General features: G+C 37.9%; 1 pseudogene; it reads left to right on the forward strand.

Annotated features, from left to right (window-relative positions):
• Positions 1–6,477: 6,477 nt before the first annotated feature.
• On the forward strand, positions 6,478–6,963 carry LOC111161998 (annotated as a pseudogene).
• The last annotated feature ends 5,552 nt before the right edge of the window (positions 6,964–12,515 follow it).

A 12,515-nucleotide genomic window follows, 5' to 3' on the forward strand; every position in this document is an offset into this window, starting at 1 on the left:
CATCGGGCTCTCTGCTCAGCAGGGAGCCTGCTTCCTCCTCTCTCTCTGCCTGCCTCTCTGCCTGCCTCTCTGCCTGCTTGTGATCTCTCTGTCAAATAAATAAATAAAATCTTTAAAAAAAAAAAATACTATCTGCCTACTTGTGATCTCTCTCTCTCTCTGTCAAATAAATAAAACCATTAAAAAAATACTATTTCAGGGGCGCCTGGGTGGCTCAGTGGGTTAAGCCACTGCCTTCGGCTCAGGTCATGATCTCAGAGTCCTGGGATCGAGCCCCGCATCGGGCTCTCTGCTCAGCAGGGAGCCTGCTTCCTCCTCTCTCTCTGCCTGCCTCTCTGCCTGCCTCTCTGCCTGCTTGTGATCTCTCTCTGTCAAATAAATAAATAAAAAAAAAAAATCTAAAAAAAAAAATGTTATTTCCCTTCCATCCAGATTGACTCAAACGACACACTGTTTGTGTTAAGAATAAAATATTATTTTCTATTTATTGATTTGCCTTCTCTGATCTTTTAATTTCAACAGCTATATCAGCTCCACTTTTAAACAACTATTTTATAATTACATATACTTATTTCTCTCCCATAAAACAAATACAACTGTATTTACTTTTTTCTTTATTTTTAAACTATATTTTCTGAACATATTTTCACAAGAATCTTTCAGGGAGGTAGGTAGATTTGATTATCACAATTTTTTATATAAGATTTCCTCTGAAATGGGAAATTAAAAAGCCAACTATCATATGAAACTACATGCAACATGACAAGTAATTGAGAAAATTAGACCTAATGCCTCTAAACTTCCTTCTGACAATATTCCTAAACTCCCTGTCAGAAACCTGGGAGTCGTCTTTAGGCCATCCCTTCCCTTATCACCTGCTCATATCTAACTCTTCAGCAACACCTTCTCCTTCTCATCCCCTCTCTCCTTACTTCTTTTATCACTTTAACATAAAGGTTCAGTCTGGGTAGTACGGATTTTCTCACCCATCTAAATTTTCAAGTCAATCAACCAGAAAAAAGGGATCACATTGAAAAAGCAATGATATAATATAAAAGTCTCACATACACAATTGCTTCAACTAAATTATTCAGTTATCAAAGCAAGAAAAGGTCAGTCAAGAGAAGGTGCCTATGGGACGCCTGGGTGACTCAGTTGGTTAAGCCACCGCATTCAGCTCAGGGATTGAGTCCCACATGGGATTCCTTGCTCAGCAGGGAGCCTGCTTCTCCAACTACCTGCTCTGCCTGCCACTCCCCCTGCTTGTGCTGGTGCAAACGTGTTCTCTCTCTCTCTCTCTGACAAATAAATAAATTAAATCTTTAAGAAAAAAAGAGAGAGAAGGCGCCTTTATGTTGTTGCAGCCTTGATTCATAAAATAATAATATAATAGTAACAACAACAACAATAATGATAGCTCACATTTCCTGTGCTCACTAAATGTCAGGTATAGTTACTGTACCATGTACTTTACATATGCTAATTTCCTTTAATTCTTGCAACATCTTTGAGAAGGAAAGATCATTACTATTCCCATTTTTCAGAAGAACAAAGTGAAGTTAAGAAACGATAGATAGGGGCGCCTGGGTGGCTCAGTGGGTTAAAGCCTCTGCCTTCGGCTCAGGTCATGATCCCAGGGTCCTGGGATCGAGCCCCGCGTCGGGCTCTCTGCTTACCAGGGAGCCTGCTTCCTCCTCTCTCTCTCTCTGCCTGCCTCTCTGTCTACTTGTGATCTCTGTCTGCCAAAAAAATAAATAAAATCTTTAAAAAAAAAAAAAAAAAGAAACGATAGATAAATGCCTAGTCAGGTAATTAATGAAACCACATATTGGCAAGGATCTGCAGATTCAGAATTCAATTCTACCATTAACTACCATTAACTAGTCAAAGCATCTTCTTGTCTCTGAACATTAATTTTCTCATCTGTAAAATAAGAAGTCTGGACTAGGTGATTAAAAATATTCCTTCCAGCTTTGATAATTTGTGATGATATTTTGTACCTGTTTATTTCTGTCTCCAAGAAGAAACTGATTAACAGCAAGGGTGAGAAAGTCAAAGGTCTCCCATGGGTAGAATTGTTCATTCCTCCGTCTTCTGGGAGTATAAAGGTAAAGGATAGGATGAAGATTTTAGCCAATACACTGAAATGGTAAACTAAATAATAGCCCCCCTAAGATGTCTATTCCTTAATTGCTGGATCCTGTGATTATGTGGTATTACTTGATGAAATGGATTTTGCAAATGTGTTTAAGATTATGGACCTTAATACATGGAGATTACCCTGGATTATCTGGGTCATCCAAATCTAATCACTTGAGCCCTTAAAAACAGACAAATTTTTCCAACTAGGGTGAAAAAATATGTAGCAGGAGAGATGAGGCAAAGGGAAGAGTCAGAGATTCAAACATGAGGGACCCAATCTACCTATGGAAGGGGCCACTAACTAGGGAATACAGGCAGCCTCTAGAAAATGAGAATGACTTCTGGATGGCCCACAGCTAGGAAATGGGGATTACAGCCACATTGAATTCTGCCAATGATCAGAATAAGCCTAGAAGTGTGTTCTCCTGTAGAATCCTGAGAAAGAAACATAGCCCTACTGACACCTTGATTTCAGTCTTTTGAGACACCAAGTCAAGGAACCAGCCATGCCATGTGGTACCCAGATTTCTGACCTACAGAACTGTAAAATAATAAATTTGCATGTTTTAAGTGCTAAACTTGTGGTAATTTGTTATGGTTTCTCAGTTGGAGTGCTCAAGACCTATTTAGTCTTTATCATATACCTATGTTCACACACCAGTATTTGAGTTCTAACTACACTCCTTACCATTTTAGCTTCTGAACATTATATTAGGATTGAAGGTTGATACTTAAATTCTCGTTTTTTATTAAGATATAATTGACATATAGTGTTATATTAGTTTCAGGTATACAACATAATGATTTAATATTTGTATATATTGCCAAGTAATCACCACAATAAGTCTATTCAACATCTGTCACCATACATAATTATAATTTTTTCTTGTGATGTGAACTTTTGAGACATATGCTGTTAGCAACTTTGAAATGTACAATATAATATTACTAGCTATAGTCATCATGCTGTACATTATCCCCAGGATTTATCCATTTTATAACTGAAAGTTTATGCCTTTTGACTCCCTTCACTCATTTCACCCACCCATCCCATTTGCCACCTCTGGCAACCAACAATGAATTGCTACTTAGATTAAACATGAATTTGAAGAAGACATTGCAGGGCACCTGGGTGGCTCAGTTGGCTGAGCTTCTGCCTTCTGTGAATTCAGCTTTGTTTTTGTTTTATTTTAGATTCCACAAATAAGTGAGGTCCTTCAGTACTTGTTTTTCTCTGCCTGACTTATTTCACTTAGCATAATGCCCTCAATAACTATCCATGTGGTTGCAAATGGCAATATTTCCTGCCTTTTTATGTCTGAGTATTATTCCATTGTGTGCATATGTATATATTTTAGTGAAAAATGCATTGGATTTTGATAGGGATTGCATTGGCTTTGTAGGTTGATGTGGGTAGTATAGACATTGTAAATTATTCATTCTTCCAATTAATGAGCATGGAATATCTTTCCATTTGCCTGTGTCTTTTTCAACTTATTTAATCAATGTCTTATAGTTTTCAGAGTACAGGTCTTTCACCTTGGTTAAATTAATCCCTGGTATTTCATTCTTTTTGATGCAACTAAAAGTGGGAGAGTTTTCTTAGTTTCTCTTTCTGCTAGTTAATTATTAGTGTATAGAAATGCAACAGATTTTTGTATACTAATTTTAAAAATTTAAATTCAATTAGTCAACATATATAGTACATCATTAATTTTTGATATAATATTCAATGATTCATTAGTTTCATATCACATCCAGGGCTCATCACATCACATGTATATTGATTTTTATCCTGCAACTTTACAGAATTTGTTTACTAGTTCTTGGTTGAGTTCTTAGATTTTTTTACACATACTATCATGTCATTTGCAAAGAGTCAGTTTTGCTTCTTCATTGCCAATTTGGGATGACTTTTATTTCTTTTCCTTGCCTAATTACTCTGTCCAGGACTTACAAAACTTTTAAAAAAAGATTTTATTTATTCATTTGAGAGAGAGAGAGACAGAGCACAAGCAGGAGATGAGTCAGAAAGACAGGGAGAAGCAGACTCCCAGCTGAGCTGGAAGCCTGACCTGGGGCTCAATTCTAGGACCTAGAGATCATGTCTTGAGCCAAAGACAGGTACTTAACCTCTGAACTACCCAGGTGCCTTTTTATTTCTGTGGCATTAACTGTAATGTCTTTTTTATCTTTTTTAATATTTTATTTATTCATTTGAGACGAAGAGAGAGAGAAAGCACAAGTGGGAGGAGGGGCAGAGGGAGAGGGAGAAGCAGTCTCCCCACTGAACAAGGACCCTGATTCAGGGTTCAATCCCAGGACCCCAGGACCATGACCTGAGCTGAAGGCAGAAGCTCAACCAACTGAGCCACCAAGGTGGCCTGCAATGTCTTTTTAAAATTCTCATTTAATCTAAGTAGCAACAAAATAAGTTTCTAGCCTTTTAGTACTTGCCTGTCATTGAATATTAGCCCAGGTGTCAACACTGCATTTTAAGAATCAGGTTTTGGACTTCTGCCCCCAGCCATGATGTAGTACAGTAACCAGATTTGTCCATCTGCCTTAAAAATTGGGCAAAATTCCAGGAAAAAGCATTTCAGATATTAAACAATAAGTAGCACAGGAGAGAGAACACTGAGAGAAAGTAAATAAATGAGGCAAACCCTGTGAATGCCCTGGTTCACTTCATTGTGAAAGTTTCTAGGCCACAGCACAAGGAAAGGATATGAAAACAGAGTTCAGTGATCTCCATTCAGTAATGAAACAAAATTCAGAGTTCAAGGAGATCAAGGTACCTAGAAATTATGTGGCAAAGTCTTGGAGAGGAGAGAGATGCACATATAGAGAGATCTAGAGATCCACAGAGGATTTTGCTAAACTCTTTAGCAGAATGTTAATTAGCACATTACAGCCAAAGGAAAGCTCATTAGAGAGAATGGAATTAGAAAGAATGGAATAATGGAATGTGGAATAAGATCCAGAGCTTACACAGGGCTACGCATAGTCTGTGTTCCCACCAATCAGAATTTAAATGATTTTTTTACCATACATAAAGTCATCAGATGGGTCTTGCTTTAGTAAAGAGGCAAAACTAGCACTGGACTAAGGCTATTCTGATCCCACCCAACAAAAATTAATAGCTAGTCTTAAAGGAATCAAATTATTTCTTTTTTTTTTAAAGATTTTATTTATTTCACAGACAGAGATAGGCAGAGAGACAGGCAGAGAGAGAGAGGAAGAAGCAGGCTCCCTGCTGACCAGAGAGCCCGATGCGGGGCTCGATCCCAGAACCCCGGGATCATGACCTGAGCCAAAGGTAGAGGCTTTAACCCACTGAGCCACCCAGGCGCCCCAGGAATCAAATTATTTCTCTTTTTTTTTTTAAAGATTTTATTTATTTATTTGACAGAGATCACAAGTAGACAGAGAGGCAGGCAGAGAGAGGGAGAGAATCGGGCTCTCTGCTCAGCAGGGAGCCTGATGTGGGACTCGATCCCAGGACCCTGAGATCATGACCTGAGCCGAATGCAGCAGCTTAAACCACTGAGCCACCCAGGCACCCACTCAAATTATTTCTAAGTAACTATGTCCAAAAGCAAATTTCAAAAACACTTAAAGAAATACAATTGAACTTTGAACAACATGGGGGTTCAAGGTGCTAATCTCCCATGCAGTTGAAAATCTACAGATAACATTTGGCTCCCCAGAACTTAAATACTAACAGCTTACTGTTGACTAGAAACCTTCTTGATAACATAATATCACACATTTTTTTTGATTCTTATAATGTAATCTAGATAAAAGAATGTTATTAAAATCATAAGAAAGAGAAAATACATTTACAGTACTGTACTGTATCAAAAAGAAAATCCTCTGTGTATAAGTGGACCCACAGAGTTCAAACCCATGTTGTTCAAATGTCAACTGTACTAAAAAATTCATCAATCACCTATGTAAAATTTACAATGTCTGGCATCAATCCAAAATTATCAGGCATACAAAAGAGCAAGAAACTCAACTTATAGTAAGGAAAAAAAAATCAATAATTGAAAATAGACTTGGAGGTTACACAGTAATAGACTTATTAGACAAGAACATTAAAACAGCTATTGTAAGTGCATTTATATGTTCAAGAAGGTAGGGGAAATCATGCACATGATAAGGAGAGACAAGAAAAAGTATATGTATTTGATATATATTTAAATTATAATTTCACAATAAAATTTAAAAATTAAAATTTACAGCTTTTGGCTTTTTGCTTAGAGCAGGTGAAAGTGCAACTGTCTTTGGTTTTCCTGAATCCAGTTTTATCTGACACCCACTGCCTCCACCATGCTCCACCCCAATGAGATCAAAGTCATATACCTGAGACACACCAATGGGGATGTTGGTGTCACACCTGCCTTGAACCCAAAGATTGGCACCCTGGATCTGTCTCCAAAAAAGGCTGGTGATGACATCATCAAGGCAACTGGTGAATGGAAGGGTGTAAGGATTACAGTGAAACTAACCATTCAGAACAGACAGGACCAGATTGAAAGTGGTACATTCTGCTTCTTCCCTGATTATCAAAGCCCTCAAGGAACCACCAAAAGACAGAAAGAAACCAATATTAAGAACAGCGGAAATATAACTTTTGATGAGACTATCAAAATTGCCTGCTAGTCGTGGGGCTAAACTTTAGCCAGAGAACTCTCTGGAACCATTAAAAAGATCCTGGGGGCTGCCTAAATTGTGGACTGCAATGTTGATGGCTGCCACCCTCATTACATCATAGATGACATCAATAGTGGTACAGTGAAATGCCCAACTAGTTAAGAACAACAAAGGAAAATATTTCTTTTAAGATTTTATTTATTTATTTGACAGAGAGAGAGAGATATCACAAATAGGCAGAGAGGCAGGCAGAGAGAGAGGGGGAAGCAGGCTCCCTGCTGAGCAGAGAGCCCAATGCAGGGCTCAATCCCAGGACCCTGAGATCATGACCTGAGCCGAAAGCAGAGGCTTAACCCACTGAGCCATCCAGGCACCCCAAAGGAAAATATTTTAATAAGGGATCATTTGACAACCAAAAAATTAAAATTTTTATATATATATGTATACATATATATACCTACATATATATATGTATACATATATATACCTACATATATATATGTACATATCATTGAACTTCTAAAGCAAACAAACATACAGTGTATGAGATGAAGGATAGACTGAATGGGATTGATAGCAGAAAAAGATCAGTAAACTTGAAGGCATACCAGTAGAAACTACCCACATTAAACAAAGGGGAAAAGACTGAAAAAACTAAACAGAACATCAAGAACTTTGGGACAACACCAGGTGTTTACTATGCTTGTAATCAGAGCCCAGAAAGAGAAGAAGACAAAAAACATGTGGAAAATACTGGCCAGTATTTCCCTAAATTTGATAAAATGTATAGTCCAAAGATTCAAGTAACTCAACAAACCCCAAACAGACAGCACAGAAAGAAAACTACACCAAGAAAATCATAATCAAATTGCTTAAAACTAGTGGTAAAGAGAAAACCTTAAAAGCAACTAGTAGGGGTGCCTGGGTGGCTCAGTCCATAAGCAGCTGCCTTTGGCTCAGGTCATGATCCCAAGATCCTGGGATTGAGCCCCACATTGGGCTCCTGGCTTGGCAGAAAGCATGTTTCTCCCTCTCCCTCTTCCCCTGCTGTGTCTCTTGCTGTGTCTCTCCCTGTCAAATAAATAAATAAAATCTTTTTAAAAAAGCAACTAGTAAAAAAAGACACTACATACAGAAAACCAGATAAAAATGACAGCAGACTTCTCATAAGAGCAGGAGAAACCAAAAGACTGTGAAACAATATCTTGAAATTCCTGAAAGAAGAAAAAGAACTGTAAACCTGGAATTCTATATCCAGCAAAAATACCCTTCAAAAACAAGATGAGGGGCAAGACTTTCAAAGTGGCAGCATTAGGACTTCAATGAATCCTTTTCCCACAAATGTAACAAAAATACTGACAAAACAGTAGAACTTAACAATTTAGACTTCAGAAATTAACCAAAAGCATGGAATCAACCAGAAAGTATTTATTCAAAGAAAGCCACTGCACTTCATAGGAATAATGACATCTGTGGTGTTTTAATTGCAACTATTCCCACCCACCCAGAACCAGGGTGATAGCTGTCAAGAATCAGCTCCAGTAGAGACAACTGATCTGTTTGGAGCTTTGTGAAATGCCCTATCCCCTTAAACTGTCAATATGTTGACAATATTTCAGAAGCTCCCTGGAAAAAAAAATTCTTGGGGCATTATCAACATTTCACCTAACTTGAAGTTCAGCTCCATGGAAAAGATTCTATTTATAGGAGTTATGGAAAACAATAGCAATCAGCTGGAAATGTTAACATTACAGCTAGTTGAAGCTGTGGATTTAGTTGGGGAAAAGATGAGTTGTATTAGTTTTCTAGGACTACCATAACAAAGTGCCATAGACTCTGTGATGTAAATAAACAAACAAAAATGTATTTTCTCACAACTCTGGAGGTTGGAAGTCTGAAATTAAGGTGTTGGCAGGGTTGGTTTCTTCTAAGGCCTCTCTCTTTGGCTTGTAGGTGGTCATATTTTCTCTGTGTCTCCACATTGTCTTCCTTCAGTGCATGTCTCTGTCCAAACTTCCTTTTATTATAAGGAAACTGGCCATATTGGGTTAGGCTCCATCCTAATGATCTTATTTTAACTGAATTACATCCTTACAGACCCTATCTCCAAGTACAGTCTCATTCTCAAATGGTTAAGATGTCAACATATGGATTTGTTGACAGAAGTCACAATTCAGCCCATACCAAAAAATCTGGCCCAAAGTTTAAAGGGAAAATTTAGGGGGAAAAAAACTATGTGACCACAGGGAACTTTGAAAAGCTCTGACATTCCTTAGAATCTAGAGTAGCTAGAAGACTGCACAGGATGTGCAAGGACAGGAAAAATCTGAGAGGGCTTGGTAACTTACATTTGGGTGACCTTGTAGCCCTTTGCTAGCAAAAAGTGAAAACTACAGCTAACTTGCAAACTACCTCAGATTTGAAGATTTGCCTTCACACACAAATCTTTGTGGTAAAAAGTGGAAGACTTCCTGGATCGTTTAAAGAAATAGTCTGGCAAGTCATTGACTAATCACCAAACTGAGCTAAAAAGGGGGCTAATTCATAGAAACCTAGACTTTTAAATAAAAACAAAAAATACTTAAAAAGGAATGAGAGAATTCAGTGGCTGTACTCCAAGAAATACAAAATCTACAGAACTAATCCAAGAAAGTTATGAAATAAGAAACAGGAAATAGGAAAAGAAAAGCAATATAGTGAAATTGGGGGATGGAGATAGGATCTGATTCCAAAGTTGTTACAATATCTTCAACCCTAAAATGTCCAGTTTTGAACAAGTAAATTAAAACACAAGATATCTTAAAACTTAGCAAATATGATTTTTTAAAAAGATTTTATATATTTATTTGACAGACAGAGACCACAAGTAGGCAGAGAGGCAGGCACAGAGAGGTGGGGAAGCAGGCTCCCTGCAGAGCAGAGATCCCGATGCAGGGCTGTGGGGATCTACCACCAAACAACACTATTACAATATCATTGACTGTATTCCTTTTATTGCCATGACTTATTCACTCCATAACTGGAAGCCTGTATCTCCCACTCTTCTTCACTCATTTTGCCCATTACCTACTTCCTACCCTCTGAAAATCATGTTTGTTCTCTGTATTTATAAATCTCATTCTGCTTTTTGTTTTTTTACTTATTTTTTAGATTCCACATATGAGTGAAATCATATGGTATTGTCTATCTCGGTCTGACTTATCTCAGTTAGCATAATACCCCCTAGGTCTACCCATGTTATCACAAATGGCAAGATTGCATCCTGTTTTATGGCTCCATGGTATTCCATGGTGTGTATGTACACACACACACACACACACACACACACACACACACACACACATTTATGCACCACATCTTCCTTGTTCCTTGAGTATCCACTCATCTATCAATGAACAATATCTTGGCTATTGTAAATAATGCTGCAATAAACATAGAGGTGCATATATCTTTTCAAATTGGTCTTTTTGTTTTCCTTGGGTAAATATTCAGTAATGGAATTATTGGATCATATGGTGTTTCTATTTTTAATTTTTTGAGGAACATCCATACTGTTTTCCACAGTGGCTATACCAATTTACATTCCCACCAACAGTGTATGAGGGTTCCTTTTTTTCCACATTCCTGCCAATACTTGTTATTTCTTATATTTTTTGATACTAGCCATTCTGAAAGGTGTAAGGTGATATCTCATGTGGTTTGTATTTGCATTAGTGATGTTGAGCATCTTTTCATGTGTCTATTGGCCATCTATATGCTTTCAAAAAAGAGACAATCTTTAAAGTAGCAACAGGAGCATAAATAAGATTGACAGCTGACTTTTCACCAGGAACTATAAAGGCACCAAAGCAGTGGGATAACATAGTCAAAGTGCTGAAAGAAAAAAAACGTTAATGAAGAATTCTATATTCACAAAAAGGAATATTGCCTTTAGAATAAAAGATATAGAATTTTTTGCCTCAAAAGATGAAGTATAAATACTTTTTTCCTATGTCCTCCATTAAGAAGAACTAAAAGCCATGGACATCTTTCTTCTGTGCATATATTTATTTTATTTTATTTTATTTTACTTTAATTCCAGTGTAGTTAACATAGAGTGTTATATTAGTTTCAGGTATGCAAATAGTAATGCAGCACTTTTATACATCACCCTGTGCTCATCAAGATAAACATACTCTACTCCCTTCATCTATTTTACCCTTCCCTCAACCCATGCCCTCTAGTAACCATCTAATTGTTCTCTATAATTAAGAGTCTGTTTTTTATAGAACTTCCCTATGACCCAGCAATTGCTTACTAGGAATTTACCCCAAAGATACAAGTGTAGTGATCTGAAGGGGCACCTGCACCCCAAGTTTATAACAGCAATGTCCAGAATAGCAAAATTTGGAAAGAACCCAGATGTCCATCAACAGATGAATGGATAAAGAAAATGTGGTACATATATACAATGGAATATTACTCAGCCATCAGAAAGGATGAATACTTACCATTTACATTGACATGGATGGAGCTGGAGGGTATTATGCTGAACAAAATAAATCAATCAGAGAAAGACAGTTATCATAGGCTTCACTCATATGTGGAATATAAGGAATAGTACAGAGGATCATAGGGGAAAAAAGGGAAAACTGAATGGGAAGTCATCAAAGAGGGAGAAAAACATTAAGAGACTCTTAACTATAGGGAACAAGTTGAGGGTTGCTGGAGGAGAGGTGGGAGGGATGGAGTAATTTGGTGATGGGCATTAAGGAGTGCACATGATGTGATGAGCACTTGGTGTTATACCCAACTGATGAATTATTGAACTCTACATCTGAAACTAATGATATACTATATGTTGGCTAATTGAATTGAAATTTAAAAGAGTCTGTTGGTTTTTTGTTTGATTGTCTCTCTCTCTCTCTTTTTATTTGTTGGCTGTTTTGTTTCTTAGATTCTACATATAAGTGAAATCATATAGTGTTTGTCTTTCTCTGACCGGCTTTTTTGCTTAGCATTATACTCTCTAGACCCCTTCATGTTGTTGCAAATGGCAAGACTTCAATGTATATACATTGTATATACATACCTAGACATTTATATTAGAAAAGTTTTTTTTTTTTTTTTTAAACTCTAAAGGGTAGAGAGAAGGCAGACTAGTTAGGATCCTTGAGACCTGAGGACATATGTGATGATAAATGCTCTGGTGAGAATTCTCAGTCTAAGAAATACCTGAGACTAAATGCTGACAACCCAGAAATACCAGTAGGTATAGACAACAAAACAAAAACAAAATCCTGCTCTCTCTGTTAGGGTCCGTGATCAAAGGAACGAGACTGATATAAAGCGAAAATCAAACAAAGCTTTATTTCATGCCAAGCATCAAAAATCAAACTGACCGGTCAGGGCTGTCTCTTACGAAAAGAAGACGACGATGATTCCGACAAGGTCACTCCCAAGAAGGCCGCTCCAGACGAGGCTGCTCCGCAGATGGAGCCGCTCCCAAGAAGAGGCCACTCCCAAGAAGGCTGCTGCTGGTGAGGTCGCTCTCTGGACAGGGCCGCTCCCAAGAAGAGGCCACTCTGGAGGAAGCCGCTCCCAGGACGAGGCCACTCCCAAAAACAAAGAGGCGATGATGACAGCAACGATGACAAGGAGGACAACACTGATGACACAGACTCTGCTCCCCATGATGCCACTCTGACAAGGCTGCTCCCCAGAGGAGGCCACCG

The sequence above is a fragment of the Enhydra lutris genome, unplaced genomic scaffold, assembly GCF_002288905.1.
Source record: "Enhydra lutris kenyoni isolate GAN:26980312 unplaced genomic scaffold, ASM228890v2 scaffoldscaffold88, whole genome shotgun sequence".
NCBI lineage: Eukaryota > Metazoa > Chordata > Mammalia > Carnivora > Mustelidae > Enhydra > Enhydra lutris.